Source organism: Balaenoptera physalus (genome assembly GCF_965194825.1).
Source record: "Balaenoptera physalus genome assembly, chromosome: 8".
NCBI classification, from domain to species: domain Eukaryota; kingdom Metazoa; phylum Chordata; class Mammalia; order Artiodactyla; family Balaenopteridae; genus Balaenoptera; species Balaenoptera physalus.
The window spans coordinates 107,721,904-107,738,349 of NC_138887.1; the positions used below are offsets into that span (position 1 = coordinate 107,721,904).

General features: G+C 36.1%; 1 protein-coding gene across 2 annotated transcripts in view; it reads left to right on the forward strand.

Annotated features, from left to right (window-relative positions):
• Window positions 1–16,446, forward strand: part of CHRM2 (cholinergic receptor muscarinic 2) — a 400,090-nt gene that overhangs the window by 373,929 nt on the left and 9,715 nt on the right. The window lies entirely within an intron of this gene.

The window sequence follows — 16,446 nt, forward strand, 5'->3', positions numbered from 1 at the left end:
AGACAATGGAGTTGAACACCCTCACTGCCACAAAGGACAAAAATCAAACTCAGGGGGACTTCCCTGGTGGTGCAGTGGTTGGGAGTCCGCCTGCCGATGCAGAGGACACGGGTTCGATCCCTTGTCCGGGAAGATCCCACATGCCAGGCGTGGAGCAACTGGGCTCATGGGTCACGGCTACTGAGACTGCGCTCTGGAGCCTGCGAGCCACGACTGCTGAGCCCGCATGCCTCAGCTGCTGGGGCCCGTGCGCCTAGAGCCTGTGCTCCGCAACAAAAGCCACAATGAGATGTCCACGCACTGCAACGAAGAGTACCCCATGCTCGCCGCACCTTGTGAAAGCTTGCACGCAACAACGAAGACCCAATGCAGCCATAGATAAATAAATTAATTAATTAATTTAAAAAAAATCAAACTCAGGGAGGTAAATACTATCTCCTGATTGAGGCTGCAGATATTTTAACATCACAGACCTCTGCTCTTTGAATGAGTTTAGACCAACACTGCTGTTTAAAAACAGAGATCAATGTGAGAAGTGGAGTGTGTCGAGTGGTTATGTGTCTACTGTCAGTTGGCTTGAATTCCTAAAGAAGACGCCATCTTGCATAATTGAAAATTTTTCTTTTGAGATGAAACAGATTCAAAATAAAAGCCCCTCCCAGATAGCACCCCCAAGTTCCTAAATTAAAAAAGAAAACACACACACACACACACACACACACACACACACACACACACAGAGGCTCAGAAGGACAAGACAGTAGGACCAGCCACTAGCCAGCTAAAAGAGAGCAAAATAGGTGGTTTTTTGGTGTAAAAGTAAGGGCAGCAGGGAAGTTTCCTCAGAGTCATTCAGCTGCCAGTATCGGACAATATCAAATTTTAAAATTAGAGAACCCTCACTCAGATAAATTGATCATTTTGAGCCGAGGCTTATTTCACATGGTTGGTTTGTTTAATTTGGTCATTAAACTGCCCCATTCACACTATTTAATATTTATATCCTTCTTTTCTTTTTCATGTATTTATTTTTCATTATATAGCATAAAAATGGAAAGCATTTGAGTCATTATTAATAAAACCATTTACTGTTATCCTTCAAAAATGTATTAATATTATAGTTAAATGCTAGTCATACATGATACATGGTACCTTTTTGCTTTGTATATTCATAATCTGGTGCCATTTGCTCTACATAACAGGATAAATAAAAAGAACACATAGTACATACTGCCTTCCCAATATGTACACTGCTACTATACGGCAGCTTAGAATCAGTTTCTGATTCATGTTGGCGAACAGGAAACAATTATTAGCAAATTTACTTATTACAAATTTGTAGAATTCAGTAATAAATGGTGATTATTTGAGAGAGGTTGTGACTTCATGAAAATTGTCATCATATGGGATAAGTAGAGGGAATCTATGCAATTCATGGAAATTCAAGAATATACTTTCTAAATAACAGAAAGTAGTTAAGCAACAGTTCCAGCAGACCTATTGTACAGTTGACAGTTTTACAAACTGTGAAAGTAATTATCTTTTCACCTCTACTCCCAACCTAGCCAGAGCCAACTTTAAGCTTTTACTTATACCTGTGGATAAATGTTGAGGAGCCAGGACTAGGAGGCTTGGTTTAAATTCCCTTGTATTATCTCATTTAATTCTTGAAATGGATCTGCTGAGCCGGTGTTTTCACTGCATAAGCAATGAGAAAACTTATTCTTGGAGAATTTAGAAACTTACTAAAACTTTGGAGTGTGCTTATATGCCCTGACTGGAGTTTGGGGTTGTCAAAGGGAAGGTACTCAACTCATGGTTAGGTCGAACCAGGGCTATAGACAGACAATGACTCAGGTAATGAGATAGATTGATTTGAAATTGAAATCCAGTTAGAGATCCTGGTCAATGAGATCTCATGATCCCAGCTTGATCAATGTCATCAATAGTTTATTATATCTTACCTAAGTGGTCTTCACTGCCATGGAGTCTCCATACTCCTTAGGTCCTCTGCCATACCCCACCTTTCTCATACTCAATAGAGAGCCTTTAGGAAGTTTCCTAAACACCCTATTCCTTGACATCTCCAAAACTAATGGAATCTACTCTCATCCTTAACCTTTTCCCTCCTATTTGCAAGATTAACCCTGGGGCTATTCTCTCTCCATGTCGCTTGTATGCCATTCTTTTCTGCTTTCTTAAGCTCTTGCCTCACCAATGGTACCAACTGTTCTTAATTGTTTAGACCCACAATCACCAGGGTTTTCTTTTCAGCTTTGTCATCCTTTTTTTTTTTTAAAGAAACTAAACAAAATATTCTCAAAGACTTCCCTAATCTATCTTTCTTTCAAATCATCTTTTTTTCACTTTGCTTTACCCTCGAGTTACAAAATAAGGGTCTTTCGACCTTGTTGCTCTTATCCATCCAAACCCTGACCATGTACAAAACTACATTTCATGATTTCTTATTCTCTGGCTTTTATACTCAAAGAATTTCCATTTTCTTGAAAGTAATTCTTATTGTTTTAATTCATTTAACCTCAACATATGAAAATATTGTTTGCATTCTGTAAATCCATTCAGTCTTTTAAAGTGGCCATTTAAAGATTTGTTTTTGGTTGAGTAAGAATGTGTAGTTCATAGTAAGAATAAAGGAGCTAGCTATAGGTCTGCTGTTAAAAACTTGGTTATAAAACTTGGAATTATATGTTAATAGAAATTAAACTCTATTCAAGTGGCTCCCAATCTTTATTTTAAAACACAGTTTGGAAATCTGAGGATGTACCGGGAATTGTGCCAAAAATAATGAAAATTCACCCCACCCAATTTCACAGTCCCGACCCCCCAACATGCTTGTTTTGGGTATTTCTGTAGTTTGGATACTTTCTCTTCCCTGTCTTAGACAGGGCTATACCACTGTGACTTTCTGCTTTGTGTACATAGTAATTTGTTGTTTTAATAACAATACCAAAAAGAAAAAAAGAAAAAGAAAGCACATAGCAAAGTGGGTCAAGCTGTCACCTTCCAGCCTTACAGTGGGCTTTGAAAGCAACCAAACAAGGGAAGAGCTGGAGGCAGGCTGCTCACAAGTTACATTCCTAAATGCAGACACAAAACTGAGGATGTTTTATTATGAAGAACAGAGACTAAGAGGCTGCCTACAAATGAGTCTTTCCTTGGAACACTTGGACGAAATGTTCCCTGATAGCCAAGCATGAACCAGAGTGGAGACTGACTGAGAGACGCATAGACCTCATACACAGGCTACGGATGTGAAGTGTGCCGTGGCACCCTGGAGGGGCCCTGCTCAGCAGGTTGGGGTGGGCCGTCTGATCCCCAAAAGACTATCAGTACTGTAGGTCCTGACCCCTCATCTTGCTGTTGGAGGTCAGCTCTAACCTCGTCATGACCTCTGGATTTTAAGATGATGAGGCTATGTCTGCTGTTTGTGGAATAGTATTTCTAGATAAATGTTTTGTAGTAACCATAACATAAATAACGTTTCTTATTTCTAGCCAGTCATGGCAGAGGAGTAACGTGACATTAGAGATTGGGAAATGGGCCCCTTGTGGTGGTCCCTCAGACAACCTGTGCTGTCTCTTACATGCCACACTCGCTGAAGATAGGATGGATGAGGGGCAAAGTGAATAAACATGTAGCAGATAAGTATTTGGATAAAGATTTTGAAGAAGTCACAAGAAATAGCATGGGTAAACAAGAAAAGGCCTGGAAAAACTCACCCAAGAGAGCTAGCGTTTGGCAGAATGAATATTTTTGTTTTGTTGTTGTTATAAAGTATTCACTTTAAATTAGCAGAACTGCTAAAATGAAATTTTAAAAATAGTTTTTCTGAACAGCATTTAGAGAATATGATAAATGTAAGTCACAGATTCATTTTATGCATATTCACAAATCATGTGACCATGTTGCTCTAAGCTTTTAAGTCCATACAGCTAGAAACTACAGCAGAGATCGGTTTCAGTCTCAGGTTTAATTCCAAAGCTTTATCTCCTGCATCCAGAAACCCATTATGCTTATCTGTGTAAAAAGGCTACAGAAAGAAAAGTTAGACCACCGTTTTGGAGCAAGGAGGCCGGCCCTTCTGCTGGCACATCACCTAGAAGGATATCTAGGTCCGGTGGGTCTTTGCTGCTCTCTCCCTCAAGAGGAAGTGATACTTTATGAGAAATTTTCCTTAGACTACTATCATTTTAAGAGCAGAGACATTCTTTCTTTCTTTTCTTCTTCAAGGGGTCAGAATCCCTTCTTCAGCTAACACACTGACAGCTGGCTCACACTTGCACACACAGTGGTTAGGTGAAGGAATCCAGGGCAACTTCTCTTAGCTTCCTGTTTCCTTCCATTTTACATTGTTTCAGAGATTAATTACTTACAGGATCCTCTTCTAACATGCTCTGTTAGAGGTCCAGCTAGATATAATCCTATCCCAGCAGATAGCACAAACTAAAACTGCTTAGCTGATGGTATAATTGTGCTTGACGGACTGAGCGTCCTGTCTAGCAGACATGTGCATGAGTCTCAATCCATTTACAGTCTATTTGACGATCTTCCCTTCTCATGCATTATTTAGGTCCAGACATTGTATTTCAATACCTTTATAATGTGGACTGCTCAAAGTTTAGCTGCTTTTTTACTAGATGACATGGTGGGGATGAAGGCACATAAATTGTGTTGGGGGTAATGATTAGCCAAGATGGTATAGTTTGAGAAAGGAAGTGTCATTTTTGTCATAGCCTCATACTGGGCTTGGTCGACATGGAACCTGCCTCCTGGGGAAAAGTAAAGGTTAAGGCCTATAATTCTAGCTCAGTCTGAATGAGAAATCTGATTTTTCAAAGTGTTTGGAGAGTCTGAAAGTGAGGAGGAGTTGAGGTATTTAAATATTCAGTTGGGCTTGAACTTGTGGTGTTGGGAGAAGAAAGTGGATGAGATTAGGGGAAGGGAGGGTTGGGGCAGCATGTGATGACCTATGTGACACATGTATCGCATATCGTAAAGTACGTCATGATTTCGCCTGTGGTTATCACCAAGAAAGTGGCTTTAGTTCAAACAGGTAGGAGAGTTGACTGTCCTGATTTACCACATAAAGTTCTTCATTCTCTCTGACCAACTTGCTTTATTTTAACTCTAAATTAGAGCTTTGGATACAAAAATCTTTGCTGAGTTGATGTAGCTTTTTATGTTGCCTCATCTCAATTGCCATTAGATCATTTAGTAAAGACTTTAATCTTCTCCATGCTCTCATTTTTCACATTTTAGTGGGATAACACTGTGGTCATTTTGCTCCGTTCTAGAAATAGGCTGCAATCAGACTCTGAGGAAACAATCATTTTGTATTTCAATTGGAAACAATAAAAATAGTTGCTGCCCATTACTCTTAACACTTCGTTACTACTTTATTTTTATAGCTTCATTGAGTCTGGTATGAATCATAAGTATAAGAAGCCTGTGTCATTTCTGTCATTGAAAAGTTAAAGGACCCATGATTCAACCTTATGGAGTCTTTTGTTCCTTTGGACTCTATGCCTATTCTAGGCTTTACTACCAGAGGAATGATGATGTCTGTTAAGCTTACACACATGGGCGCATTTTTTTTCAGAGGTTATAAGCAAGAAAATTATGTCTATAAAACACAATCCACTTACCTTTACCTTTCATGTGTGGATTTTTATGAAAAGAGCAACACATGCATTGATTAACTTTTTTTCTTTCCACACGCAAGGCAACCTTAAGCAGAGACATGCTTAAAATAAATACTAGCTTCCTAAGTACAACTAAGTGTCCTTTTCTCTACTTAACCTGTTATAAATGTCTTATCTAAATTTGTATTTTCTTTATGGTCAGAAGAATTTCACTTCTTCCTGTACCTCCTAATCTTTACACAACTTCTGATCTCATTTATTCTTAAAAAGTCCAGTCTACTCTTCAAAGGCAACTATTAACTTACTTTTAAACTTCTCTCTGAGCCTAAACTAATCTTCATTCCTCTCTTCACAGCTGTCCTTGAGCTACCGTCCAGAGTTCCATTTGCCTTGTGCTTGTGCTTAGTCTCAGCTGTCAACAGAAGGCATGTGCACCATTGAAAAGAATCTGTAAAGGGATGCATTGTTTGGAATTCCTCAGCTTCTCTAGAACAACAGCTTTCAATCTAGAATTTTCTATCAGCGTCATAACAAGCCTCAATCCCTCTGCAAATTTGATTCACATGTTTAATTCAAGCAATGAATTAACTGATTTCGAGTTATTAAACCAGCAGCCTGCCTATTTTAGGAAAAAACAAAACAGAATACAGAAAGCCGACTATACAAATTTCCAACTTCTCAAGATGGTGAGAAAGACACAGGCATCAATTCAAATACAGCTGCCTAATCATATACAACTTTCAGTAGCTCTTCGAGGATTGCTCCCATTTTCCTTTCACTCCTCTTCCTTGTGAAGACATAACAACCTTAAGACAGAGGGATTTCTCCACTTTTGCTGCTGTCTGGTCTAGAATGCACTATTTTGTCAGCCCCATTTACTAGATGATGTTGATTATCAATATTGCAGTTCAGTCAAATTCCTGGTACAGAAAAGAAAGGGTGCTGCAGTGCTTATTCAGATAGAATTTCATTTTAAAAAGTCAAAAGAATGATTTATTCCAGATCATGCTTTGTTTATAACTGTCCAGACCACTTTTCCCTTTTGGCAGGAGGTGGGTTGTGTTAAAAAAATAAGTAAAAGGAGCCACAGACGTAGAGACAAGGACAAGGGTACTAGTTAAATCATTGTTAGGTCTCTTTCCCTCTTAGTCATGACATTTTTCTAGAGTAAGTGCTGTTTAAGATGTGTTTTGAAGAAGGCAGCAGATAGCTTGGCGAACATGGAGTGGAAGTTTGTCCCAGCATCACAAAGAATAGTATCATTTTTGACAGACAGCCAAAACTGCAAACATGTTTACATTGTAATAAGGGCTTGGAAATTCTTTAAGGTTTTCACGCTGGAAAAATTCATGAATTCTCTTGTATTTATACTAATGTGCGGATCAAATTGCTGTTTCAGCTACTTGCACGCTTATTTACCATTTGCTTTTAAATTTTTTTCTTTTTTATGAAAGTGCAACTTACATCCAGCTAAGTGCACAAAACGTAAGGCTTAATAAATGCAATGTTATACGTGAGGCTTTCTTTTTTCAAATATTTTATGTAATGCATACCCAGTAAAGTCTGCAATACTGGGCTGCAATTTTCTAAATGAGAAAAACTCTACACATTGCTTTCAGAATACTTTCAACACGTCTTTTCAGATATAATTAAAAGGTCAGTGCAGGTGAGTCAACGGCTAAGTTTTATTTTGTGTTTCTGAACCTGCAGGTGGTCAGGCCCAATGCACTGGGGTGGATATCCACCAAAGTACATTGCACTTTCCTGAAAAATATATAATGCACAATCTTGGGAACAGAGTAAAAAAAAAACGTCACACAAAGCAAATGGTGAAGGGAAGGAAAAAAGAGAAAGAGAAAGGAGATAGAAATAATAGGAAAGGTTTCCAGGAAGCCTTCTATATTTTTTTCACCCCAATCTGACCAGCCTTTCTTAGCCCTGGCACTTGTCATTGTATTTATCCAGAGTAGTTTTAGGTAGCTGGATATTTCATTAGCAGTTTGTGTGTCCCCTAGATTATAAACTCTTTGTGGATGAGAATGTGTTCTGTTTTTTGTTTGGTCACTCGTTACTCCTTCACTTTGATCCTCCACAGCCCTTGAAGGCAAATGAAGATCTGTTCATAACGGAAATTCAATAAGCTGTTTTAGAATGAAGAAGGAAACAGAGGAAGCTCTGGTTTCCTAGCAGGGCTGCCACTGTTCTCTGCGGCCACCACCCCCAGCATAGCTGCTCGTGTAGTGAGATTCAAGAGCTCATTTTTCAGGAGCTCGAAAAAGCTCTCAATATGTGTATTGACTCCTAATGTGTCACTTGAAAGAAAACCTGATTAAAGAAAAAAAAAAAAAAGTGGAGATTTACTCCATTTCTGTCTGATGCTGAAAAAGTACCAGAGTATGGAATGTCAATATTATCAGCTATCAGAGCTGACTGTCTCCTGGGCCCGGGGACAGAACTCTTCTTTTCCTTTAAGTAAAATTGAAAGACATTCAAAATTTGTAAGGGTCATCACAATATAAGCAAATTATATCATCTACTACATCAGTATCAAAACTCTGTACATTGCAACCTCTCTTTAGAGAAAAGGGACTTTGCTTCCCAAGACTTCCTTAAAAAGTCTCTCCCCAAATCTCTTTTCTTTTCTTTATTTTCCTCTCCAACACCATTGATGGCAGAAGTGATTGATCATTGATGTAGGAATAATCTCAAGCCTATTAAATTCCCATATCAAAGGTTTTAAAAATTAGTGGGACTGATTGACTGTGTAGAAGATCTAAAACAGAGTATAGACTGTACACCTCAATGGTCACTCTTCCATGTCAGGGAAATTACACAGTTAGATTTTAATTTATCAGATTATTATACAATATAGTATATTAATTTAGAAATATATGCTATAAAATTAAAAATAAATAAGCTTCATTTGCTTTCTAATTGATGATAACATGGTGTAAAATTACCGTTTCCTTCTTAAGGCAGAGAAGAGATATGGGTAAGTCTCCTAGACTATCTACTAGCTCCTTGTTCCTAGTATATAGTATAGTCTTGTTTCTAATGACAGTCTGATATTTTATTCTATCATCCTTATATTTTTTTCATGTTTTTTATAATAGTTGTTATTTTGTACTGAAAGCTAGATATCTAAGCATAATATTGTTGAAGTCAACTTTTAATTATCTCAGGACAGACTGTGGTGTTTAGCCCTTATATCTGCAATTTAAAAAGCTAAAATGGGCCTTATTACTCTATCAGTTGAGGGAATTTCAGGCGACACTGGCAAGGCTGATGATTTTGTCCCTAGTGTTTGCTCAATGATTAGGCTGCCTCTTAGAGACCAGTGTCTGAAAGAGAGGGACAAACAAAACCCAGAAAACTTTGCCATTTTTAGTAATGTGTTTAAATAGCAGCAGAAGTTAGAAATCTATAGAAAGCATATAGATTAAGATTACATTTTTAAAACAAACTTTAAATATAAACAATCATAAATTCAGGTTTATGTGAATTCCTCTTGACTTCTTGTTCTGAAATTTTTTTATGCAACCACATATCTTCTTTCCCTGGAGTCCACTTGTTGTCAATCATGGGCTCCTTTTTCCTGATTTTTTAAATTCTTCTAGAAAGCTTTTATTTTTTAATTTTTATTTATTTATTTGTTTGTTTATTTTTGGCTGCATTGGGTCTTCATTGCTGTGCACGGGTTTTCTCTTGTTGTGGCGAGCAGGGCCTACTCTTCATTGTGGTGCACGGACTTCTCGTTGCGGTGGCTTCTCTTGTTGCGGAGCACAGGCTCTAGGCACGCGGGCTTCAGTAGTTGTGGCTCACGGGCTCTAGAGCACAGGCTCAGTAGTTGTAGCACACAGGCTTTGTTGCTCCACGGCATGTGGGATCTTTCCGGACCAGGACTCGAACCCGTGTCCCCTGCATTGGCAGGCGGATTCTTAACCACTGTGCCACCAGGGAAGCCCTAGAAAGCTTTTTTAATAAATCAGCTTTTGTTTCCTGGTATGGCATAGTAGAAAGAATGTGACCATAGGAGTCGGATACCTAAATTTGGACCATAGCCCTAGTATTTGCCAGCTCTCTGATCATAGTCATCTGTAAAGCTGGAAAAGATGATTATTGTTTTCAGAGTATTGTGAGAATTAAATAAAATAATGTGCAGAAAATTCTAGCATTTAGGTTACACATGTATTAATAAATTTATTATTAGCTTATTCTGTTGTGGATGCACCTGTGAAAGTGATCATTATATATCAGGCATCTTGCCTGACTTGGGCAGAGTGTGAAGAAAACCCCATTTATTTTATCAAATTTTTGCTGTGTATTCAAATATATATTAGAATTTTTTTTTTTTTTTGGCCACACTGAACGGCATGCGGGATCTTAGTTCCCCTACCAGGGATTGAACCTGTGCCACCTGCATTGGGAGTACCAAGTCTTAACCACTGGACCGCCAGGGAAGTCCCCCATGAAATTTTTAAAAAATCATTTAAGTTAGCATTTTCTCTGTAACAGTTCCAAAAGATCAGTTACTGTCAATGTTAGAACTTCTGCGTAGTTGACGTGAAAATTTTGTGAGAAGTTATATATCAATTTACCTGGTGATATGTTTTTATGATGATTGCTTTTAGAAAAATGTTTTAATCTTAAATGTCACATATTTTCATGTGCAGAACCTCACTTACTAACTCTTTGTCTCGTTGTGAACATCTCCTGTCCAAAGTCACAATATTGGCCTGGACATGATGATCCTCTGTTGTCTAATCCAAAGACCCAACTTGACCTTGGATTAGTCATAAATAAATTATGATAAATTTGGGGGGCTCACACTGGCTGCTAGGCAAAACTGTTCCTCAGACAAACGATGAATATAAATACTGAGTCTGGAACCAAGTAATTTGGGTTTGAATCTCAATTTGATTATTAATTATTTGATCTTTAGTTCAATATTTATAAAAAGGTATACAATAATAATCACCTCAGGAGTTGCTGTGAAGAGTAATCATGCTCAACATTTATTGTATTATTATCAATATTATTATTATCATTGATTATTTAATATTATTAATAACTTAATATCATTGATAATGATAACTTAGTATTACCAGTACCACTACACCCCACATTTCCTCACTCTTAATCTATTTCATATACACACACACAATTTTCTGTTAACTATTAAGAAAGGTGATTAATTTATACTCATTTAACAATAGTAAATATTAATAGTATTTATTTAATGCTTAACATTTATAGATCAGGGTTCAGAGACATTATCTCACTTGATCCTTACCACAGCTCTAGATGAAAAATAGGGTGCTATTATTCTTATTTGAGAAAAAAAAAACATAGCTAATAATTAAGAGCAGAGATTATCACCCACAACTTTGCCAGGATATTAAACCGCTACATTCCTCAGTGCTACATATAGGGACTCAAGCAGTGGAGAAGCTAAGGACACAATTTTTTTTCTCTTAAGTTTCTGTAGTATTTTCAGGACTTAGTCATAAACTAACAGTAAAATAACAAATGGATTATTATACGTTTGCCATATTAAGATATTGAGTCCTTTAAAGGTCATCTTCATTGCTTACTTTGTTGTGATTATGTTATTTCATCAATGATGTAACAATTATTGCTTTAATAAAATCCTATGATGCCACATCAGAGGTAAAAACTTTTACAGAACTGTAAACAGCAGAGGTGCCTAAAGCTTTATGAAAGAAAGCTGTTTTCTTTAATAGAAGAGGAACAGTCCTTACGTAGGCTTGTGTGTCACATGAGGAGAAAGGAATGCCATTCTTCAAATACTTGTGCTTGCTTCTAAGTGAATGTTTTCCATTTTTACATATAGCATTAGTATAAACAAGTAAATATTATAACTCTAAAATTTTAGAGGGTACGATAGCAACTAAGTATGTTAACACTGTATAAATTTACTATGTTTTACTTGAATAAGCATTCCAGGACCCCGAAGTGGAATCTGTCTTAGCTAGCAACCTCTGTTGGATAAAGGATAGTTCTCAAGTGGGAAGAGAAACAGAGAGAGTATCTAACCGAAGGGTAAAGACATTGATTTGAGTTGCAGACATTTACTCACTGGCCTTGAAACCAAGACAATTCACTTAATCTCTTCGTATAGCCTGAGCTTACTTCTTAAGATAAAGGGGATGATAGGACCTGTTCTGTATATTTTATAGAGTTGTTAATATTAAGTGAGATAACATATGTTTAGAGTCCTAAGATTATTTTTTCTTTCAATTATTTTTTTTAATTGAAAACGTAAAGCATGCTCATAAGCATGAGAATCATGAAGCTTTATGTTATTGTAAAGTTTTAGAATAATAATACTGTTTTTAGCAGAAGTTATGGCAAGAACCAAATCCCTTACTCATTCTTACAGTTTCTTATTTCCATAAAATAAGAGATCAAGCTAGTTTATTTTTTAACTTAAATGTTTTATATATATATATATATATATATATATATATATAATTCTCCAGAGGAAGTCACCAAAAATATTTTTTAAATAAAATAAATATTGCTCTATGTTTTATTAAAATGAGTGTGAAGAATAAATTAAAGTGTCAAAAAAGATACTGGGAAAATTAATATTTGGTACTTTTCAATCAAAGTATTAAAATGAACATTTTGAAACATACATATAACTCAATTCTAAAAATATCCATGAACTTATCTAATGAATAGACAAAAGCAAGCTTATAAGCAAGTCAGAATTCTGAACTTACTGTTGTATTAGCTAATAAGGAATCATTAGAATAATGATTGGATTAGTGAAATTATTTTGTTCAAATAAATTACATGAATAAACAATTGTATAAGTAATGACCAAAAGCAGTGGTATTGAAACAATTCCACTGATAAGGTAAATAGGGGTTGAATTAATAATATTAATTGTTGATCCTGTATTGATTCAACAAACATTTTTGAGCACCAGTTATATTCGAGGCAGTGAGCTGGATGGTAGAGCTACAAAGACTCAGAAGTCAAAATTCACAGTTTTGTTAGTGACGAAGAAAAATACATAGATAGTGTATCAATCAGTGTCCTGTGGGTCAAAGGTCTAAACAGGGGATCTACAAAAACTGAAACCCGAAAGGCTACTAACTGTAGGAAACAAAGTGCACAGCCTCTCTAGTAATCAGAGAAATAGAAATTAAGACAAAAAGCTGCATGTTGTCTCTCTGGGATTGGCAAATATTACGAAGTTGCATAATAACAATTGTTTAAAGGTTATTAAGAAACAGGACTTACCTGGTCAGAGTAGGATCCTCTGCAGCTATCCAAGAGAATAATATGACTGTAGTCAGAAGAAGGCTTATACCCATGCCTTCGTCCAGTGCCTTGGTCCCTATCTTGGGATTATATGATAGGGAAATTTGTAACTCAAGTCCATGATACAATAGGAAAATTTTAATTTCAGCACCATTTCAAGCAGTTTGAGGCAAACTGCATGCCCATCACTAGAGAAATGTATAAGAAAAGATGCTATGATTTACTCACTATGGAATTATCAATAGAAGCAATACATTTGAAATAGCTGGAGCAATATAAAAACATAATATGGAGTGAAAAATAAAAAGAAACAGAACAACATCTAGGACACAGTATAATTTAGTAAATTAAGATCATAAGGGAAAAAATGTGTATTTTCCAGAGTTGCATATCTAGCCAAAGAAATAGTACAAGCAACTTGAACAAGTTCTAAAGGAGAGAAGGGGTAATGGAATGTGAGAAGTAACAATGAAAAGAAGGAAAACATTGATGAAATAAAAATAAGAGGACCATGCAGAGACTGATGAGGATGTTGGGTATAGTCTGAGGAGTATAATTTACTCAGCTTTCCACTTGATATTCAAATAACTCTAGACAAACAGGCGAATAAGAGCAACAGAACAGAATAAAATTATATGAGGCATGCTATGGAAAAAACAGCTAGGCTAAAAGCTATCAAAAGGGTTTCATAGAGTTGATGATGCCTGAAGGCTGAATAGGAGGCAGACAGGTGAGAAATGTGAGGATGTAAGGATGAGGGGTTGCGGGGGAGGTTCTTTTAAGATACGAGACAAGGATGGAAAATGGCATGAAGTTGTAACATACAATGTTGTGTTTGGATAACTGCATGTAATTGCCTTTAATGTGGGATATTTAGGGAAGTTCTGAGATACTTCTGGAAAGATGCAAGGGGGCAAGATTATAAATTTTATCAAGGGTCTAATTATGTCAATAATAAAAGTAAGTAGGGCCTAGCATAAGGAAATGGGAGTGAAAATGGGAACAAGGTATAACTTCAGAAGATACTTAAAAAGTAGAGTTGACAGGTCATGGTTGCAGGAAGTGTGGGAGAGGCAGGAAGCCAGGAGATGGCTAAGAATTTTAACTTGATGGTAATAGGATTCACAGAGATGGGTAAAACAGAATATGGAGAATTTTGGAACAAAATATGGTAAATTCCATTCCATCAAAACTACTTCCTAATTAAACTCTTCAAAGTTTCTCCATGACTTAGAGATTAAATTCAAATTCCTTACGTTTTCCTTAAGAAATTTATGATGAGACCTCTGTCAATGAATTGTTTTAATGTTTCTAGGTGGTTTTTGTTTTTTTTTTTGCTATAATATTTCTGAATGGACGTCCTTGAGTAGACCTCTTGCACATTTTTCTAACTATAGCTGAAATATAAATTCCTATATGTAGTATTCCTGAGACAAGTGTTTCTTCATGTTAAATTTTTATACATGTATTTACATTTTTAGAGATACAGATACGGTTCCCTGCAAGGAAATTACCCCAATAACTCCAGCCAATAATGTCCAATAATTTTAACAACTGTGGATGAAGAAATGGTTTCCACTGTTTGTGTCTGCATTTTCTTTTCTCAGTCTATATTACAGCTGTCTTTGGGTGACTTGGATTTGGGTGTCTTTACCTTTTAGGGTGCTTAGAATGATGAGTTAGGGTCAGGATAGTAGGTCATGGAATGACTAAACCACCTCCTATATCCCAACTAATGACAACATATTTGCATTTTTAAATTGTGAGGTTGAATATCTTTTCATATGATTAAAATTTAACATTTAATTTGTCTTTCATCTAGCGAGTATATCAATGTTTTAGATTGTTAGTCTTCTCATCTTTCCTTATTTCCTTTCACAACTTATTATATTAAGGACATTAGGTAACTTTTCATCATGTGCTTTTATAAATATTGTTTCTCAATTTTTATTTTTACTTTTTTATGCAAAAATTTCAAATAATTATGTAGTGCTTACATATATTTTTCTTATGGCTTCTGAGTTTTGGGTCTTGTTTATTAAGGCCAAATTCCTCCTAAGTTATTGTTTTTTAAAAATATACTTGAAGATAACTTGCTTTCCAAGAAGAATAATCCATTTCGTTTAAATGCTATTTGTACTACGAAGGTGCTTAGCAAATAATTTTCTACATGAATTACAAGGGAAAACCACTGCCCCATCTGTATTTCTTTGTAATTAGGGGGACCTGAATGAATAGAGATTTCTCAATTTCAAAATGCCAACAAATAACTTCTCAACAATGCTTACTTTCTGATACACACAACTCATTGATTTTGTCAACTTGGGCTACTTCCTTCAGAGGTAGTGTCCCCAGAAATGTGTCATAGCTCATTTGATAAACTCAACTTTCTTTCCAGTGTCCCTTATGAAAGATTGTGCAGTTGTCTCCAGACTTCGATGATATTATCTGAAAATGGTGAACATGTGTTTACTTAAACACAACAGGGTTGGGCAGCAGAAAGTACACTCCAGTTTAATAATTGCTCCTTTACCAACCCATCACTGCCACCAGAGCATATGCCTCTCACAGGCAAGGACTTTGTCTTAATTATCAGGGAATACCCAGAGTATATATATCATAATGCTTAATCCTGAGTTACTTTATAGGTATGTGAGGACAAAGTGAATGAGTGAATGATTGAACAAACTAAGGTTCATAGTCTTATCTCTATCATTGACTTGATATGTGACCTTATATAAATTAGTTAATCTTTCTGGGCTTCAGTTCCCTGTTCTGCTGAACAAATATAATTTCTAGCCCGACTGTACCAAAGATTTGTCTGGAAGAACAATAAGATAATAGACTTGGTAGTGATTTGGGAAAAAAATCAGAAAATTCATATAATCATATCAATATACATTTGATAAATAATTTCTTTTGCAGGATATGGAATATTGCTAACTACATAGAATATGCTATGTGACACTAACTCCAAGTGTAAAATGGAGATCAGAAAAAAATAATACTCACTGCGGGCAATGTATTGGCTAAAAGGAGTATCATTATTAACTTTATTATTATCATTATCATTATTATTATGAAAAACACAGAAACCTGGTGGAAAAAGTCACACACAATATTATATGTTTTATGCTTCCCCCATAATCTTGTCCTCCTATTGGTTTATTAATTTTTATGTCTATACCAGAAACCTCTTGATGCTTTGGAAAGTTTTTTATATAATTTTGGCTCATTTAGTTCAATTCATCAATATTATGCTCAGTTAAATTGACTGATGACAGATAGGTAGATAGATAGATAGACAGACAGATATTCAGTTCTAGATATGAACATATTCAAAATGTCATCAGACTTCAAATACATTGCCAGCCTGAAAGGATCTTTTGAATCCTTCATTTAAAGTCTTTGCTTTTCATGGGGGTAATTGAGGCGGGTAGTCACAATAAACTTGTAGGAGAAAGAAGGAAGATTTTGGAGTAAAAAA